Source organism: Bos indicus x Bos taurus, chromosome 16 (genome assembly GCF_003369695.1).
Source record: "Bos indicus x Bos taurus breed Angus x Brahman F1 hybrid chromosome 16, Bos_hybrid_MaternalHap_v2.0, whole genome shotgun sequence".
NCBI classification, from domain to species: Eukaryota; Metazoa; Chordata; class Mammalia; order Artiodactyla; family Bovidae; genus Bos; species Bos indicus x Bos taurus.
In genome coordinates, this window is record NC_040091.1 from 68,034,232 (window position 1) to 68,048,140 (window position 13,909).

General features: G+C 39.9%; 1 non-coding gene across 1 annotated transcript; it reads right to left on the minus strand.

Moving 5' to 3' along the window:
• Positions 1–203: 203 nt before the first annotated feature.
• Positions 204–310, minus strand: LOC113907118. The gene has a single exon (XR_003515105.1). It is a non-coding gene; the product is annotated as a U6 spliceosomal RNA (small nuclear RNA).
• Positions 311–13,909: the final 13,599 nt, after the last annotated feature.

Below are 13,909 nucleotides of genomic sequence, written 5' to 3' on the forward strand. Positions count from 1 at the left end.
CACAGAGGGAAAGTGAAGTAAATTCAAGTACCTTTAGGCAACACATGCCTGTGCCTGAGTTCTTACTTATTTTATTTTCCTTTCTGGTAGATTTCCATATTCCACTTTCTGATGTTGGCTTCTAATATTTACTAGTTGTGTGATGACTCAAGAGAATGCTGCATAATCACTCTTGTCATCAGTTTTCTTTTCTTTTCTTTTTTTTTTTTATGGAACGCTTCACGAATTTGCGTGTCATCCTTGTGCAGGGGCCATGCTAATCTTCTCTGTATCGTTCCAATTTTAGTACATGTGCTGCTGAAGCGAGCACCATCAGTTTTCACATCTGCAAAATGGATCTGATAAAACTTGCATCAGGGGATAGTTGTAAAGATTCAGTGAAACAAAACCTTTAAGCACTCAATTATGGTGCAAGTGCTCCTTAAATGTCCACCTCTTGTCCACTTTGATTAAATTAAGATTGCTCCATTTATTATGGAAGTAACATCCTACAACACTTCATGGGAAATAGATGGGGAAACAGTGTCAGACTTTAGTTTTGAGGGCTCCAAAATCACTGCAGATGGAAATCACTGCAGCCATGAAATTAAAAGACGCTTACTCCTTGGAAGGAAAGTTATGACCAACCTAGATAGCATATTCAAAAGCAGAGACATTACTTTGCCAACAAAGGATCATCTAGTCAAGGCTATGGTTTTTCCAGTGGTCATGTATGGATGTGAGAGTTGGACTGTGAAGAAAGCTGAGCACCAAAGAATTGATGCTTTTGAACTGTGGTGTTGGAGAAGACTCTTGAGAGTCCCTTGGACTGCAAGGAGATCCAACCAGTCCATTCTGAAGGAGATCAGCCCTGGGTGTTCTTTGGAAGGAATGATGCTAAAGCTGAAACTCCAGTACTTTGGCCACCTCATGTGAAGAGTTGACTCATTGGAAAAGACTCTGATGCTGGGAGGGATTGGGGGCAGGAGGAGAAGGGGATGACAGAGGATGAGATGGCTGGATGGCATCACCAACTCGATGGACGTGAGTTTGAGTGAACTCCGGGAGTTGGTGATGGACAGGGAAGCCTGGTGTGCTGTGATTCATGGGGTTGCAAAGAGTCTGACACGACTGAGCAACTGAACTGAACTGAACATCCTACAACCTTGCAAGTTGTTCTTGATCAGCTCTCCCACTCTATCCCAGACACATTCTTTCCTCTCCTACCATCTTTCTCCCTGCTTTTTACTTTTCTCTCCACTGACATTGCCTGTACCTTGGGCTGCGGAAGATAAGGTATTAATATGATTCCCATTCTTACAACATCTAAAACTATAATCACCACTACCAAAAACAATAACAGCAACAATAACTGCTTATATTTAATATTTCAAATAGTTTTCACATGCCATATTTGATGCTGTTCACAACCCTGTCAACAGGATATTACTATCTCCCTCTTTATAGTTAAGGTAACCAAAGAGTGAAGATTTGTTTGTGGGTTCAGGGGAAAAAAAAATGTTGTTACCAGTATTCTTACCAATTATCAGCCACTCTTCAACTAACAAAATAGACTGATGAATTTTCATTTGTTCTTTCTACTTTGAAGCTGATTTTGAGGATTGGGGAGGCACCAGTTGGAAAGACTGTGGCTCCAGGTTAGAGTTTCTTTTTAAGTGTTGGTTAAAATAACTTAACTTTGAAGAATGTTGTATCCTTTAGGAAACTGGTTCTGATTTAAATAAATTCTGCCACTCCATATTCTGTCTCGGAAGCAGATTTTATAAGAAACTGTAGCTGAAGGAACTGGAGCATTTCTACTTTAGTTTATATAAGCCCTGCTAAGGCAATAGAAAGTTAAGGGCCAAAGCAAAAATAATCAAAGTTTGTATGTGATAATCTCTCTGTTTCTGTAACAGAAAGGTCAGAGAAAGAACAGGGACTGTGGAAAGCAAATGAAATTCCTAGCCTTGATATTAATACTTAGTGTCGTGATCTGTGCACAGGCTGGAAAAGAATTTCCAGACATGAGACAGAATGAGAGGAGAATAAAGTTTACTAGCGTGGGAGAAGCTGTTAGAACAGCAGGCCAGATTAAGGGAGAGTCGACCCCTTTCATGGGCTAGTAGCCCATTTTTTATAGCATCAAGACAGAGAAAATTCCTATTGGAAGGGTGGCATTAGGTGACTGGTTAGGATGCTGTAGGGTGGGCAATAGGGTGGGTATTTTGCCCAATATGGGGTCAGGGAACTGGCAGGTTTAGATCTGGAGGCTCATAGCAACAGCTGCTATGGGGATTGGTCAGTTCCAGAGATTTTTGTCCTGTGACCTTGGTACGGGGCTACACACCTGTGACCTTGCTATTGGGCTCCACAGTAAGGAGCCATCCAAGGATTCACCGTAACAGCAGGGGGATTCAGTTGAGAAAAGCTGCCCACAGGGGGTTCACTATGGCAACTCTGAATCTACAGCACTCCTCTAGAGTGGACTTCTTGACTGTTAAGTAACAGAAGTAAGGTAAACTCCCCCCCGAATAACAATAGTAAAATTATACTTGTAAAAATTTCAATAACTCATTAGAGACTAATGTAACATACACTAGTAAAAGATGAGGAGAAAGATAGTTAATTAGGATAATTGGCTTTATATACTACACTCTTTAATTGCCACACCATAATTATCCTTAGAAGAATCCTGTTAAATTGTATGAAAGTGAAAGTCTCTCAGTCATGTCCGACTCTTTGCAAGCCCACGGAATAGTCCATGGAATTCTCCAGGTCAGAATACTGGAGACAGTATCCATTTCCTCCTCCAGGGGATCTTCCCAACCCAGGGATCAAACCCAGGTCTTCCCACATTGCAGGCAGATTCTTTACCAGCTGAGCCAGCAGAGAAGCTTTAAATTGTATAAATCCCTAAAATAATACCTACTCTAGTTGCCCCTTTATTAAAAAAAAAATCCCCAGTGGAAATTGTGAATAAAAGTTGTTGTAGAAACTGGCCAAATATTTGTGAGGTTAATATATATTGAATATCAAACTCAGAACTTTTTTTCCATTCTTTTCCCAAGGATAAGGTAGTTCAGGGCACTGTAAATGATCCTGGAGGATAATAACGTTTGTAATGGCAAAAACTCAGATGGTGCCATATTTAAAAAAAGAAAAAAACAGACTGAGGAAAATATCCAGAGGAAAAGGATATGAGAAAGGAAACAATCAAAACCCCAGCCAGAAAGAGCAGCTGTGGGATAAGCATGGAAGTGGGAGCGAGATTTCAAAAGAAAGCAAATACCATTTTCATTACTCTTTTATAAGTATTCATTTGTTAGAAATATCAGAGTGTTCTAGAATTCATAGAACCAGACAAAATTCTTGCCCAAGAGAAAAAAATCAAAGATCCATCAGTGTCAATGTGTAGACCCCATGGACTGTAGCCTACCAGGCTCCTCCATCCATGGGATTCTCCAGGCAAGAATAGTGGAGTGGGTTGCCATTTCCTACTCCAGGGGATCTTCCTGACCCAGGGATCGAACCTCGGTCTCCTGCAGTGTAGGCAAATTGTTTACCAGCTGAGCCACCAGGGAAGCCCTAGAAACTCATTACCTGGACTCTATTCTTTTATCAAATAGGAGTAACTGGGGTGCTGTGGTTTGTTTTTATCCTACATATTATAACCACTGCTGTGATTTAATGGTGATTTGTATCTTAGCTAATCTTGCTGCTACGGTTTGAATGTCTGCGTGACTCCCAAGACTTGTGTGTTGAAGTTCTAATGCCCCATGCTTGCTCTGTTCCCCGTTTTCTCTCTGAACTAACAGAGTCACAGTCCAGTGGCTCTCAATGTAAAAATACGGTGGGCATCTTGATTTTTCCCTTTCCTTGCATGTATATCATACTGCTCAACAACAACAAAAATCAATTAACTTTACTTGCCAAATGTCTCTCAAGTCGACTTTCCTTCTTGATCCTCCCACAAGGCCCAGATTTTTATTTCTTTTTATTTCTCACTTGTGTTTTAACAGTCTCAAACCGGCTTCTAAGACACACATTCTCCCTGTGTGTCTCTCAGTAGAAAGGTAAACTTGAAAAATTCAGACAATATTGGTAAATAAATAATAAAAATCAGAGGTTTCTGATCAACTAGGTGTAAACGCAGCCTTTTCTGCAGGACATCCAGATAACCCACGGGCAGGTTCTAGTGTCTCCCCTCAAATTCATTCTTCATCCACACTCCTACTCTCCTCTCAGCTGAAGTTCCTTCTGTCCCTAAAATACACGAAACTTGCATTCCTTATATATGCTGCTCTTTCCTCCTAGAATGCATCCTTCTTTTATTCAAGGCAAAGCTCTGTTCACTGCTGTAGTATCATCTCTCCTGAAAAAGATTTTCCAACACCATATTCTCATAACATAGCGGTCATATTTGAGCGTTAATCATATGCTGACCCCTCCATGCGTTCTGGCCTCCTGAGAGCCAAGACTGCTATACCACTGGCCCTCAATACAAGTTCTTTTTTTAATTTAATGTAAATTTATTTATTTCAATTGGAGGCTAATTACTTTACAATATTGTATTGGGTTTGCCATACATCAACATGAATCCACCATGGGTGTACATGTGTTCCCCATCCTGAACCCTCCACCCTCCTCCCTCCCCATACCATCCCTCTGGGTCATCCCAGTGCACCAGCTCCAAGCATCCTGTATCATGCATCGAACCTGGACTGGTGATTTGTTTCACATATGATATTATACATGTTTCAATGCCATTCTCCCAAATCATCCCACCCTCACCCTCTCCCACAGAGTTCTATACATCTGTGTCTATACATCTATACATCTATACATCTGTGTCTCTTTTGCTGTCTTGCACACAGAGTTATCATTCTATACATCTGTGTCTCTTTTGCTGTCTTGCATACAGGGTTGTCATTACCGTCTTTCTAAATTCCATATATATGCGTTAGTATACTGTATTGGTGTTTTTCTTTCTGGCTTACTTCACTCTGTATAATAGGCTCCAGTTTCATCCACCTCATTAGAACTGATTCAAATGTATTCTTTTTAATGGCTGAGTAATACTCCATGGTGTATATGTACCACAGCTTTCTTATCCATTTGTCTGCTGATGGATATTTAGGTTGCTTCCATGCCCTGGCTATTATAAACAGTGCTGCAATGCCTAAATAAAAGAATAAATTCATCAATAGAAAAATAAATACAGTGTTAGAATTTCTAAATAACTTGAGGGATAAAATTTCTCAAGCAATCTTAAGCACCGTTTACAGGAATACTAACTATAAACTTTCAGTCAATAAATCTTAAGTAGATCACTCCAATAACTTAAGAGTGTTGGGGTTATGGTATTCATGTAGTGTTAGTCACTTAGTCGTGTCCTAGTCTTGGCAACTGCATGGACTGCAGCGCTCCAGGCTCCTCTGTCCATGCTGTTCTCCAAGCAAGAATGCTGGAGTGGGTTGCCATTCCCTTCTCCATGGGATCTTCCTGATCCAGGGGTCGAACACAGGTCTCCTGCATTGTAGGCGGATGGATTCCTTACCATGAAGGAAGTCTGATGGCTTTTAATTACTTGGCTTTTGATCACTATAAAGTTATTTTAAGTAATTAAAAATTATGTTATTTAACTTTTAATTACTTAAAAGTTATTATTCCCAAAATTCATGCTAAGTTAGACTGCCCTTCCTCTTGCATTCTATAACTTTATTTATTCACTTAAGAAATATCTTCCTTGTGAGATTCTAAAGTCCATCAGAAAGTATACCATGGTTGTTTTGTACAACACTCAATTTGCAATACCTACTCACAATATCTGGCCCAAAGTAGGCTGTCAAACAATATTTAGAGAATGAATGAACAGATGGATCGATGCTTGTCAACTGCTAAAGACCCTGACAGATGAAGACTTAAATATGGTTTAAAACAAGTGGACTGGGCCTTAAATTGTATCATTAATTCTCTGAAGAAAACAAACCAGTGTAGTGGCTTACTGACAGAAAAGAGTCTACATTTTCAAGAGCAGTTAAGACATAAGAAGCGAAACCAAAGAGAGGCAAGGAGCTCATTACCACTCTAGTTGATTATACAATTTTACACTGATTATTTTTCATAGAGTCGCTGAAGTTTCTAGTTCTTCCTGAGAAAAAGATGTGGTCTTTTAGAAACCTGCCAATCAATGTTGTCATCCTAAACCACTCTCTAATCACAAAAAATAAATATGAGCGTTGCAATTTTAAAAGACTAAATTAGAAGGACTGTCTTTACATGTTTGGATGATTGATGAAAAGACTCCCCATAAGATTCCTTTGAGTAGGAACCTCCTTTAGCTCTTTTCAAATAATTCTTGATTTATAACAGTTTAAAACATATAAGTCATTAGACAAGCGGTATTACATTACAGAACCTTGAAGTCAAACAGGCCTAGTTTGAATCTAGCAAGTTAATGAAACTTACTAAACTTCAGTTTCCTTATCTGCAACATGCAAACAATAATTCATACATCTTAAAACATGTAAGGCTCTTATCTCAGTGACATGCAAGTACAAAGTGCTCAACAAATAGTTGCTTTAACAAAAAAAAAGTATTAGACTCTTCAGCCAAACATCTGACCCCAAGTTATAGGAAAATTTTACAAACTAGGTTGTATGATTTCTATTAATGTTGAAAAACATATACATCTTTCTTTCCCAAACAAAGCCTCTGATGGAAATTCATTCCTGGAACACATATTTGGCTGACACCCATGAGTCAATTTAGCCTATACCGGAATGAGGCTGCAAGTTTCTGGAACTGAGGATTCACCTGTTTTCACTAACAAAGAGGAAAAAATACGTTTGATGTAGACATATTTTAATCTTGTATTTATAAAATCTTATATTTATGTGACTTAGAATCAATGTTATCCTTCTCTTATTTTATCAAAAAGAATTATTAAATGAGATTAACTATTATCAAATGAAAAACAGTTATTAAACAGAAGGGGTTAATCTGTGTTAGGATAGAAAGTTCACAATAAGCAATATTACCCCCAAAATTCTCCATGGATCTTCTATGAGACAGTGATGGGTTTTGTGCTTTTTACTGGTGATTATACTTATAAATCAAAGATGTAAATCAAAAAATTAAGTTGTTCATTGGGTAGATCAATACTTACTATCCAAAACAAACTTCCTTTATATTCAGAAATGGTGTTTCCCATCTGAATCGCTTAACTCGCAGATTTAACTTGCATTTTGCACAAGAAATTCCACTTATAACACAGAGTTAGAAATCACTGACCTGCAGAACCTCACACGCATGTGTGTGCCGTGCTGTGTTCGTGTCTGACATATGCTGTGTACATGCTAAGTCATGTCCAACTCTTTGTAACCCATGGATTTTAACCTTCCAAGCTCCTCTGTACACAGGATCTTCTAGGCAAGAAAACTGAAGTGGGAAGCCATTCCTCCTCCAGGGGATCTTCCCAAACCAGGAATCAAACCTGTGTCTCCTGCAGCTCTTGCATTGGCAGCTGGATTCTTTATCCTGAGCTGCCTGGGAAGTCTCCCATACACATGACCGTGGCTAATATCAAAGTGAACTACACAAATATCCTCACCTGAATTGACAGGTGAGGACAGTCAATCTATCCAATCCGGAAAAGTTCCCTCCCTCTGAGAAACAAAAATATAGTATAATAAAAAGAAGTGTATAGACAACTCTATGGTGATAATCATTTTGCAAATATAAATGTATCAAATGAAATCTTAAGCTTATACAATGTTACATGTGGTTTGTTTAGTCACTAAGTTATGTCTGACTCCTTGTGACCCCATAGACTGTAGCCTGCCAGGCTCCTATGCCCACGGGATCTCCCAAGCAAGCATACTAGAATGGGTTACCATGTTCTTCTCTAGCTATATGTGGTCGTATCTCAATAAAGCTAGGGAAAAAAGTGTGTGCAGCAGATGAAGAGCAGGGGCAGCCTCCAGAGTAAGGGTCTGGGAAGCTGGCAGACAGGGTGGACAGAATAAGCATTCCTTAAATGGTATATCATTGGGTACTTAGATTTTATGCAACTATACAAATAACCTATTCAAAAACAAATGGATAATTGTTTTATTAGGTTAGTGCAAAAGTAATTGTGGTTTCAGACCATGAATTTTAAATCATTATAACTAGGCTCAAACACATCTTTATTAATCAAAATAGGAACCATTACAATCTACACATTTTTGCCAATGAGAAATAAGTTTGTTCATTCCTGTGGCATAAAAATCCATGCTTTGGGATTCAACAAACTCTTGGAAAGCGTTTTCTGCTTCCTGCTGGCTGTGGGAGCATTTTCCCTGGAAAAAGGTGCTGAGGTGCTTGAAGAAGTGGTAGTCAGTTGGCTAGAGGTCAGGTGGATGAGGCAGAATTTCATAGCCCAATTTGTTCAACTTCTGAAGCATTGGTCGTGTGGTGTACGATTGGGTGTTGTTAAGAACTGGGCCGATTCTATTGACCAATGCCAGCTGCAGGCATTGCAGTTTTGGGTGCATCTCGTTGATTTACTGAGCATACTTCTCAGATGTAATGGTTTTGTCAGGATTCAGAAAGCTGTAGTGGATCAGACGGGCAGCAGATCACCAAATAGTGAACAGGACCTTTTCTTGGTGCAAGTTTGGCTTTGGGAAGTGCTTTGGAGCTTCTTCTTGGTCCAACCACTGAGATGGTCATTGCCAGTTGTCGTATAAAATCCACTTTTCATTGCATGTCACGATCTGATTGAGAAATGGTTCCTTCTTGTTGTGTTGAATAAGTGAAGATAACACTTTTTTCAAAAAGAAGATTTTTAGATTTGTGGTCAGCTCACAAGGCACCCACTTACTGAGCTTTTTCACCTTTCCAATTTGCTTCAAATGCCAAATGGCCACAGAATGGTCGACACTGAGTTCTTCGACAACCTCTCATGTAGTTGTAAGAGGATCAGCTTCGATGATGGCTCTCAACTGGCTGTTGTCAACTTCCGATGGCTGGCCACTGTGATCCTCATCTTCAAGGCTCTCATCTTTGATCTCTCAACCTCAAAATCGGTGCCTGAGTTAAAACTCTGTCTCTACTCTTAGCAGTTGTGCATCTTTCAGCAAGTTAGTTACCTTCCTCGCGTCTTGATTACCTATTCCAAACTATGGTGAGCACAATTGTTGCTACCTCAATAAGGACTGAAGATGCAATGAGTTACTACAAGCAAAGCACCCATAGCAGATCATGACACACAGAATGTGTGACGGGTGAGCTATCACTATTAAGGCAGTCACTACTGTTTCATGTTGTTATCGTCACTACTTTATGTCACACAGGAGGCCTTATGTTTTACAACAGGATCAACAAACTTTTTCTTAAAGGGCCAGATAATAAATATGTTAGACTCTGGGCCCAGAAGCAAAATCAAGGCTATTATATAGGTATATACAAAAACATTTAAAATGCAACCATGAAAATAATCAGAATGAAACTGGAAAAAAATGTAAAAAAAAAAAAAAAAACAATTTTTGTTGTTGTTAATAGACATCAAAAAACAGGTGGCTGGTCAGATTTGACCCATGTGCCTGAGTTTGTCAACTCCTGTTCTAGAATCACACTGTCCAAGAGAAATATAAGGTGAGCTACAAATGTGAATCACACAAGTAATTTAAAATTTTTCAGTAGTCATATATTTAAAAAAGCAAAAACAAATAAGCAAAATTAAATTTTAATCTATTTTATTTAGTCTTATCATTATAAAAACATAATCATATAAAATTACTAATGAGAGAGGACTAAGCCTTTGAAATCCAGTGTATATTTTATACTTGCCAAACATTTGAGTACAAAAGAGCCACATTTCAAGTGTTTAAAGGACAACTTGATCAGTGCAGTCTAGAAGTATAGAATGAAAGAGTTGGACTAAGTAGCATATAAAATTATATATAAAATATATGATATAAATAATATATAAATTCAAAATAATACATAAAAGTTTCCTTTTGCTCTAAAAACATCAATTCTGAAGTTAATCATTTTCTAAAATCCCACCAATGTGTATTTATTTATCTCTGAAACTGAGTGTCCTGTATGTAACAGGTACTGTACTGAGCCTGAACAAAAGACAGACAACTTAAGAATGGTATTCCTCTTCTACAGAAGCTCACTATCTAACATGGGAAGAACAATTTCTAAGACTATCAAAAATGTACCATGGTAAGAAAGTCACACAAAATGGTATTGAAGGAGGGTGTAGCACAAGGAGGACATGGCCATTCCCCCTGAGTACCGAGAAGAGGGCCAGAGTAGCATCACAGAGGTGGTGATGTTTGACTGGAGTTTGCAGAGTGGTAAAGGGTTTCAATTCCAGGACAGGAGGCAACATGATGAAAGGCGGGCGGGAGGTATGAAATAGCCAGGCTCCATCAGAGACCTGAAGGTCTCCTTCTGACTGACTAGACTTAAAGATGCCAGAAGGAAGAGTCCTAGCCAGAGATCGCAATGAAGAGCCACATGCTGGCTCTTATTATTTAGAGGAGAAGGCTCAGAAGTTTGGACTGTACCCTGCAGGGATTGCTGCTACTGCTGCTCTTATTATTTAGAGGTGAAGGCTCAGAAGTTTGGACTGTACCCTGCAGGGATTGCGGAGGAATCAAATAATTGGGAGGCCGGAGTTGGTGATGATCAGCTCTGCATTTTGAAAACACCATTTGCCTGAAGTTTGGAGCCTGGATTAGAGGGGGATGGGGAGACAGGTTGGGAGATCACGGTAGTAATCTAGACTCGTGATGGTGAAAGGCTGAACAGAGGAAAGAAACAGAGTGAAAGTGAACAGGGAAAGAAACAGAGGAGGACACAGACATGGGAAACAGTAAAGGCCACAGGCAGGCGTTAGAGGAGGGAAAGGAGACGAGGAAAAGATTCAGAGGCTCAGATTTCTGGCCTAGATAACTGGAAATGCAACTGGGCTTCTCTTCACCACCACAGGAAAAACAGAGAGAGGCTCTCCAGAGAGAGAAATTCCTTTATAGAAGCTTCCAGAGAGACCCATCTTACATGGAATTCTTCTCTGTAGCAAGTCTGTCTTGGTCAAGTTCAGTATCAGGGACTTGATTTGTTTGTCCTTTCATAAAAAGCTCGGTGGGAGAAACAGATTTCTTTGAAATGCTGTGTGTGCGTTCCCAGCCCCACAATGGAACAATGATGCCAGTGTACTGTCCGATGCTTGTTTTCTGACAGAACGTCTTAAGTTCATGATCTAATGTTCCTGAATCAACCGCAAACTCCCTGCAGGAAACTAAATTTGCCTGAACTGCAAGTACAATGCTTTTTCTTCACGATTCTGGAACGGAAATATATCAAGCTTCTCTTCACCTCAAGCAGTCATTAGTTGCTATTGGTCAGTCTTTCTGACCACACTTTTCAGCCTCTTATTACCACAGATTTCCCCACCATGATTGTCAAGTCTTTCAGTGCAGCTTTAACCATTAAAACCTCCCTTAACTTTGGTCAGGGCAGGCAGGAAGGGGCAAGATTTCTCATCTCAAAAGCTCTTATATAAAGGAGCAAAATTCTTCCCAGGAAGTCTCTTTACCATCAGTCTTCCCTTTATGCCTCACTGAATGGAACTGGGACACAGGTTCATTTCTAAACCACTGCCAACAAAGGCCAATAGGCTTATCACGCCTTGGCTTAGATCAAATACGTTCCATTTCATAGCACTGAGGGGCAGGAGTCGTCTTTCCTTTCCATGTGCTATCAAAATATTAACAGTCATCAGTGTATCCATTCCCTATGGCTGCTGAAATAACTACCACAATGGCACCCCACTCCAGGACTCTTGCCTGGAAAATCCCATGGATGGAGGAGCCTGGTAGGCTGCAGTCCATGGGGTCGCTAAGAGTCGGACACGACTGAGCGACTTCACTTTCACTTTTCACTTCCATGCATTGGAGAAGGAAATGGCAACCCACTCCAGTGTTCTTGCCTGGAGAATCCCAGGGACAGGGGAGCCTGGTGGGCTGCCATCTATGGGGTCGCACAGAGTTGGACACAACTGAAGTGACTTAGCTTAGCTTAGCTTAGGGGCTTAAAACAACACAAATCTATTATCCTACTGTTTGGGAATCAGAAGCTCAAAATGGGTGTCACTGGGCTGAAATCAGGAGAAGGCAATGGCACCCCACTCCAGTGTTCTTGCCTGGAGAATCCCAGGGACAGAGGAGCCTGGTGGGCTGCCGTCTATGGGGTCACACAGAGTCGGACACGACTGAAGTGACTTAGCAGCAGCAGGGCTTAAATCAAAATATAGGCAGGGCTGTGCACCCTCTGGAGGTTCTAGGAAAAAAATTTGTTTCCTTCTTTCTTTTTTCCCAGATTCTAGAGGTCACCAGCATTCCTTGCCTGACAGCCCCATTTTTCCATCTTCAAAGACAGCAGTATAACATCTTTCTATCTCGGTTAAAAAAAAAAAAAAAGGAGTCTATCATTTTGGAGTATCATTCTTACTATGTTGGAATTATATTGAATTACATTAGTATTTCACCTAATCTGTATTTCATCACAGGTGCATACAGGACTAATACATTTCAGTACATAGCTCAGGGACTGGAAGAATTTAAATAGAAGGCCAGATTTAGCATGTGTGCTGGAGATTTTCCACTATAACATGAATGTGTTTTAATTTATGTTTTAATTCACTTTGTAGTGTCAGTCAATACAGTGTTATTCCATTGTCCTTCTCAATATAGATACTTTCCTTAAAAGTTAATAACAATTTAATTTCAATTTATTTCTGAGGACTTAGTCCTATAGGAATAATCAACCCCTACCCACTATTTCCATTTCCTGTCTATGCCTTTCAAGGTCACAAAAGTAAAGGTTTTTTTAGAAAAATAATTGCTTTAAAATAATGTTAGTAATAATATCTACTGGGTTTATTGTTTTATTTCCTTTTTGTTTTAAAATCCCAAGGCAATTACAGTTGCATTTAGATAACTCTAACAAGCAGTCTGGAGAAGGCAACGGCACCCCACTCCAGTACTCTTGCCTGGAAAATCCCATGGACGGAGGAGCCTGATAGGCTGCAGTCCATGGGGTCGAGACTGAGCGACTTCACTTTCACTTTTCACTTCCATGCATTGGAGAAGGAAATGGCAACCCACTCCAGTGTTCTTGCCTGGAGAATCCCAGGGATGGGGGAGCCTGGTGGGCTGCCATCTATGGGGTTGCACAAGGTTGGACACGACTAAAGTGACTTAGCAACAAGTAGTCTCCCTGGGAAGATTGCCCTTATCTATTCAAAAGTAGACATACAATAAAATATAAAAATAGCATTTGTGGTAAACAAAGTGTTAAAAATGAGTTTATAGCTTTGAAAACTGGCAACATTGACACCTGGATTTTAACACATATAATGATAAATAGCTATGCTAGCATATTAGTAGACAAAGACATTTTCTTAAACTGCTGCTGCTGCTGCTGCTAAGTCGCTTCAGTCGTGTCCGACTCTGTGTGACCCCATAGATGGCAGCCCACCAGGCTCCCCATCCCTGGGATTCTCAAGGCAAGAACACTGGAGTGGGTTGCCATTTCCTTCTCCAATGCATAAGAGTGAAAAGTGAAAGTGAAGTCGCTCAGTCGTGTCCAACTCTCAGCGACCCCATGGACTGTAACCCACCAGGCTCCTCCATCCATGGGATTTTCCAGGCAAGAGTACTGGAGTGGGGTGCCATTGCCTTCTCCGTTTCTTAAACTAATAACACCCATTTGCAGAAAGGCAAAAAGGTGATTAGATAGCGAGATAATTCTTAACTTTTACACATTATGAATTCCTAGAAAGACACATGAACACCAAATATAGAAAAGTTGAGCAATGGCCTTACATATTACAAGGGGAAGATCTATTCCAAAAAAAAAAGCTAAA